Below are 7,323 nucleotides of genomic sequence, written 5' to 3' on the forward strand. Positions count from 1 at the left end.
TGTGTGTGTGTGTGTCGGGGTGTGTGTGTGTGTTGTGGTACTGCTACCCTTCTGCGCTGCTGCTGGCAGCAGTGCTGCCTTCAGAGCTGGGCAGCTGGAGAGCGGTGGGTGCTGGCCTGGGTCCCTGCTCTGAAGACAGAGCTGCAGCCAGCAGCATGCAGAAGCATGGCATGGTGTGGTATTGGCACCCTTAGTTCTGCGCTGCTGCCTGCAGAGCTGGGCCCTCAGTCAGCAGTCGCCACTCTCTGGACGCCCAGCTCTGAAGGCAGCAGCGCAGAAGTAAGGGTGGCCTGGTATGGCATTGCCACTCTTACTTCTGTGCTGCCGCTGGTGGGGCGCCCAGCCAAAAGCCGCCGCTCTCTGGCCACCCAGCTCTTAAGGCAGCACAGAAGTAAAGGTGACAATACTATGACCCCCCCTAAAATAACCTTGCGACCCCCCCTGCAGCTCCCTTTTGGGTCAGGATGCCCAATTTGAGAAACGCTGGTCTCTCCTGTGAAATCTGTATAGGATAAGGTAAAAGCACACAAAAGACCAGATTTCACAGGGGGAGACCAGATTTCACAGTCCGTGACATGTTTTTCATGGCTGTGAATTTGGTAGGCCCTACCTATCCATCTTAGGGTTTTATACTGCTGCCCGACCACTGTAGTATCCAAGTGTCTGCCATGTAAAATTAATAGTAATAGCAGAATCTCTATCAGACTTCGTGGAGTTTTGGGCTTTCTTCATTTTCATGGTAAAAACTAACCTCTGCTTTTTTTTTTTTTGGTTGATTTTTTTTTATTCACTACATGTTTTTTATTTATTTTATCTTAGTCGACAGGGGGCGTTAGGGTAGACTGAGGTCAGTATTCCAGGAGCAATCATAACAGCAGCCATATGAAAAGAGATAATTATCCCACACTTTGGGTTGTGATGTCTCATCATGTGGAGGCCAAAATGGCTTTTGTTGTTGTTGAAGGTGGTAGTGGTGGTTTTTGCTACCATATCACCCTTCCAATTTATGTCTAGTTTGCTATCTGGTGTCGGTCTCTTTCAGCTACATTTCTGCTTTCCAGGTTTTTCCTTTCCACTGAATATCCATATTCCAGATTATTTTACTCCCAAATATAATAGCTGGGATTTTTCCAAATTTCCTCATGTATTATTTCTTGCTCATGTTTCTGTTCTCCCTTAGAAGCATAAAAAGGGGATAGAAGATAGGGAGCTCACTTCACATGAGCTTTCCTTTCTCTCTGCCTTCTCCAGCACCCCTCACTCCCTGGCATGTAGCTTTTATTATGCTCAAATAAATTGGTTAGTCTCTAAGGTGTCACAAGTTCTCCTTTGCTTTTTATTAGGATTCTAGGAGGTGGATTAGTCCTCTGGCTCTATAGCTGGATCATTCAGTGTCCATGGCCTCTGCAGTTTGCACACCTCCGAGGGTTTAAGTTGCGCTGTCCTGGTTTCTGTAGAGTGTGCTATATTATGCCCTTGCTCTATTGCTAGCATTCATTAAAAAAACCCCTCTTAATTCTGCCAATTTAAGGAATTTTTTTGCTTTCTTTTTTCTCTCTCTCGTTTTTGGGGGGAATGAAGTTGGGATGGGGAATGAAACACAGTTAGGTTTCTTCACCCAGGGAAAACTCTGTTGGATTCAACTCTGAAAAGCATACTGTAGTTTAATAGTGTCAAATATTTAAAAAAACTAATATTTTTAAACAACTACCAAACATTAGAATATATTACTAGAAAAGGTAATTTATTCACACAACTTTTATAATGAATAAATGCTGTGTGCTATATAACATCTGTGTAAATGTTCAGGTAATGAACATTCAATTTTGCATATTAAAATATTCTTTTGAAATACAACACAGATTATTTTCATATACTTCACTGGGAGGTACTTAGCCCAGAGTGCCTGGAACAAGAGAAACTACAGCACTGTAAACCATAACTTAAAAAAAGCAACAACCCTGCAGAGAGGAGCAAGCCAATGACTTCAGCTGGTACAAGCAGAAGCAGAGAAAGCAGGGGAGGGGGCAAAATAAGGCCCAGGCAAGGACACCTCCCCCCAGCACCCAGACTTATGCAGGAGAGACCACGCACATGCTTTGGGGACAGTAGGACCCAGGTGTCAAGTACCAGAAGGGTAGCCATGTTAGTCTGGATCTGTAAAAGCGGCAAAGAGTCTTGTGGCACCTTATAGACTAACAGACTTATTGGAGCATAAGCTTTTGTGGGTGAATATCCACTTCGTTGGATGCATGTGGTACCTCATCTCTCTCCTGCTATGTGCCTTGAGGGGAAAAATGCAGAGAGGAGTCAGACAGAGATTCCAGCTGGTAGGGGAAGAGGAAGCCAAAGCAGAGACCTCTGGACATTCAGAGAACTTTCTACAGTTTTGACTGGACTTTCTCTGACCTGTACTGGTATTACCCTTTTCTCCCCTGCCCTGTCCCTCTCATCACCTCTTCCCTTCCCTTTCTATTTAGCTTATCCCCTCTTAAGTTACTCCCCTTCGCTCCCCCACAAACTGTGGCACTATCATGCTATTTGCTACCATCCATTGTTCACTCTGGTTGTGTGTTCTACCCCTCCCCCCATCTCACGTCTGTCTTGTCTATTTAGACTGTAAGCTCCTTGGGGCAGGGACTGTCTATGACTCTGTCTGTACAGTGGCTAACACAATAAGGCTCCATTCTTGCCAGGTCCTTATGCACAACCATACTGAACATGTTTAACAATAAAGTCAGTCCTCTGCATTCAAGCTACGTTCAGCTTCTATTCCACAGTTGATATCTAGAAATCAGACTAAAGAGTTAGGCATTTAATCTGCAGCAAAATGGTAGTCTCTCTCAAGGGAATAGGGATGGATGTTTATTTCTTTTCTAAATGTTAGTAAAACTAGCAATAAACTCAGACAGTTTATTAGCAATATCTCTCAATCATGGAGTTAAAATGAAACTTTATTGCACTGACATCTATGACCACAGTGTTATAGTCTTCCTAAGAATACCAGCGGTAGGGTCGTTCACATCTCCAAATATGTGGATTTTCCCATGCTAATAATCTTCCAGCATGTGAGTTAAAAGTGGATTATACATTTTTGATTTAGCTTCTGAATGATAAATAGGGATTTCTACTTCAGGAAGTTAACGAAGTAAAAACAATTAACCATAGATTCTTTAATTGTTATCTACTATCTTGTATCACAGAATTAAAAGAAACAAGGTTAATCTTGAAAGTCAATCTATTTTCAACCTCCGTACACAAAATTCAACAACCTAGGGAATGCTTTTGTAATAATAAAAACCGTCATTTACTAAGACAAGCATAATGAACAAAGGGTTCATCCCTCAACGGTATGGGAAACCAATTGGACTACTCACATGCTTACAGTTAAACATGTTCTTAAGTTGTTGCTGGACTGGCGCAAGAGTTCACTTTACAGGACTGAGCCCTAAATCTGGTTTCATCCTTTCTATAGTAATGAAGTTATACATGAGGGGCAGGTTTTGCTGAAATGCCATCTTTGAGGGACTCTTCCATCCACCCTTTACCCATTTTATTCTTCATTCAATATAATGGTAAAAACTATACTTACCTACCTCATGTTTATTGCCATGTTTAATAAATTTGTCTCTAAAAAAACTCTGAGATGCTTGGATAAAAATCCTATAGAAGGAAAAAAGTATCTGAGGTGTGTATAAACACACACATATGTATAGTTATGGTTGCCTTGTTCTAAGTAGAAGAATTATTGCTAATTATAAATGTATTGCAATGGGGAAAAGTATTTTAGATTATACAATATTATACTTTTATTATATAATACTAAATCACCTCTAAAAAGTAACAGATGGGTATTTAAAAATTAATTTGTTGGGTAATTAACTTTAAACCATAATTGAATTCAGCCTCTTTCATAAGCTAGATTTTGACTGAAGTATCTGAAGTGTTTTATTACAGGCCTTGTATAAAAGAGTAATGGTGCACCCATCAGAGCCTCTTATGAGAAAACCTGAGTGAGTGTATGGAAGGGAAGAAAATCTCATTGAAGTTTTCATCTCAGATTTCTTCCTGATCATTCTGTCGTGGGGTGCACATTTATTTCATTTCACAGAACAGAATATGCTGTGGAGCGTGGCCACAAATTCTGCCGACTGAATTTCATTGTCATGATCTTGTACATGCACCTAGCTTTGTTCTCTCTGAATTTCTTCACAGACAGATAGTTTTGGCTCATCTGAAACGTTTGGAATCTTCTTTAAAATCCTGATTCAGAAAAGCATCCCTATTCAAGAAAGTTCCTACGTATGTGCTTAAGAGATATCCTCAAGTCCTTAAGGGATGAACTTTAGTATGTGCTTTAAGTGTTTTTTTTAAATCAGAGCCTGAATTTTGCCACCTCATTGTTCCCCTGCTTTTCCAGATCATTAATAAAATATATTAAATAACATAATTATTTGTATGGAATTCTTGGAATCTTTATTTAGGGGCTAAATTTTGCCATGCTTTTTCTGTGCACAAAAGTGAATCTTTCTGGAGTCTTTGAAGGAAGTAAACTAAACAGCTTACTGTGCATGTGAAAAAATGTTTTCCATTGTTTGAAATTGTTCAGTTTATTTATTGCACTTGGGCAACTATAATACAAAATTGTGAACTAAAATGCCAAACTTGGTGTGTAATCCTTCACAAGGATCACGAGCTTTATCAAATTTGGGGGAACAAAATGGTTCTAACCATCTGAAAATTACAAGTTGGTAATATCTGCTTTTCCTTCCTGATTTAAGAACCTAATCCTGTAAGTGAGTATTTTGGCAGCATTGGGTTTTTAAATGGAAAGAGTATGCACTTCTAGTCTACTAATGCACTACTAATCAAGATAGCAAAATTACAACATAATTATATTATCTGGTAGACATTTTGGGTACTGTTTTGCAGGCTGACAAATACTATGCATGTGCACATGAAAAGCAGTGTCTGAGTTGCAAATCTGGCTATACATCACCTAGGAAACTGTATTAGTGCCAACACTTCTATCCAATACCACAAATGAAATGTCCAGGTTGTCGTCACATAAAACCGATTTTGTTCCTGGATTTATTCTTCCTGGTTATTTCCGTCTGTTAAACAATATTGCATTATTTGGTCTGTGTCTATAATCCAGGCTATATTACTCAAAATATAACACCTATTAAGAGTAACGAGCCAAAAAGGAAAGAACAGTACAAATGAATTACATTTTCAGAAATATAGGGTGAAATCAACAGGAATGTTGCCATTGACTTCAATGGAGCCAGTATTTAATTAATAATATTTTAGAGAATGGTAACAGGCTGCAAGATATGATTTAAGTGCAAAATGTTAGTGCTAATCAAAAATACTTCTTGCATCACAGCATATGAAGGGATTCAGACTGATAAATATAGACATCAACAATGTTAAGAAAATCTATATTGGGCCCTATAACATTAATTTTGGATCCCACAATTTCTAATATTTCCAAAGTAATTGATATATAATGGACACTTTTCAAAATGTCTGCTCTGGAGTCTGTTACAGATGCACAAATGTATTCTACTGTGTTTTGATGGTCATTTAAAAACATGTCAATATGATGATAAATTATATACAAAAAATCAAACAAGTACACTATTGGAAGCTTTAAGTTAAAAAATTACTAACAAACAAATAATTTGTTTCTGTCATTTTTAACTAAGTTACAATAGCTACAGAAAAACAAACAGTTTTAATATAATTAAAACATTCTCTTAAATTTCTACTAGCTAGATCTAGCTCTTTCAGTGTTTATTTTGTTTTTGTACATAGACCAGATACTCAGCAGGTTTCTGTCAGTCTAGTTCTACTGAAGTCAATGAAGCTAGGCTGAGCTACACTAGCTGATGAACTGTATCAATATAAGCAGAGAAGGCAAACAGAAAAAAACCTTTCAAATTCTGGGTTGCAAAGCAAGCAAGAGCTCATTGCATTCAAAAATCACACCAGAATAGTTCAATTTATCCCTGCGGTTCAGGCACTAAAATTGCTGTGAAGTAGCTTTGAGCTCTTGGGAAATAATAATATGTAAATGAGGCTATGTAAAAAAGAAAAAATGTCAACCATATATCTAAAAAAATGTCAACCATATATCTACAAAAATTAAGAATGAACATTCAAGGATACAGATCTTATTCTTTCTTCTAAGAACATCGAATTTTCCCTTTAATCTTATTTTCTCCTACCTTTATCTCCACCTATCTCCTCAGCATTCATTCTCTATTCTAGACCAAAAGTGTTTTAAAAAGAGAAACAGGAGATAAAATAACAATACAGTCAGGCATGGCACCTACATTTATAATCTGAAAACAAGAGATGTTTAAGAACTATCAAGAAACCATGTTAAAACTCACATTTGAAGAATGGGGTGTGTGTGTGTGTGTGTAATTTATATGAACTTCTTACACGAAGTTTTCAGTTCCATCCAATTGTTTAGAAAATATGTTTATGTAACTTCTGTTTTGATAACCTCTTCTCTGAACAGTTCACTTCAATTTTCTGAGTCTCACTTTCTCATCTATAAAATGGGATAATATTATTTTCCTGCCAGGGATGCTGTGAAGTTTGTAAGATTATTTAAATAGTAAAAGTGCTACATTGTATTATTAACAACAAAGTATCCCTGTTTTATTTTTGTGAACTTATCTGTGTTACAAAACTTTAATAAAACTGTGAACAGATAAATGAAATTAATGCCATTTAAAATATATTTAGCCCAGACTTAGGATTGCAGCAAACTAAAGCCCCAATTCAGGAAAACAGTTATCATGGGGTTAAATCCATCCCGGTTCAAGAAAGCACTTAAACATGCATTTAGTTTTAACTAACACATTGACTTCACTGGAATGTAAGGATATGCTTCTGTATCCTTCCTGAAGAAAGATGTTGTCAGGAAATGGGGGCCAAGGCTGCAATCCTGCAAACACCTACACCTAGTGGCACAAATGAGTAGTGCTTTTAATGTCATTGGGACAATTTATATGCAGATTTCAGAGTAGCAGCGGTGTTAGTCTGTATTCGCAAAAAGAAAAGGAGTACTTGTGGCCCCTTAGAGACTAACAAATTTATTTGAGCATAAGTTGCGTGAGCTACAGCTCACTTCATCGGATGCTCAAATAACTTGTTAGTCTCTAAGGTGCCACAAGTACTCCTTTTCTTATATGCAGAGTTATTTGCATGCATGAGTTTTCAGGATCAGAGGGAAAGTTTTGATCCTGCATCTGATTTCAGTGGGACTACTCACACAGGTCCTTATTTCAGAAAGTATCTATCTTG

This window comes from Chelonia mydas, chromosome 2 (assembly GCF_015237465.2).
Source record: "Chelonia mydas isolate rCheMyd1 chromosome 2, rCheMyd1.pri.v2, whole genome shotgun sequence".
Taxonomy (NCBI): Eukaryota; Metazoa; Chordata; order Testudines; family Cheloniidae; genus Chelonia; species Chelonia mydas.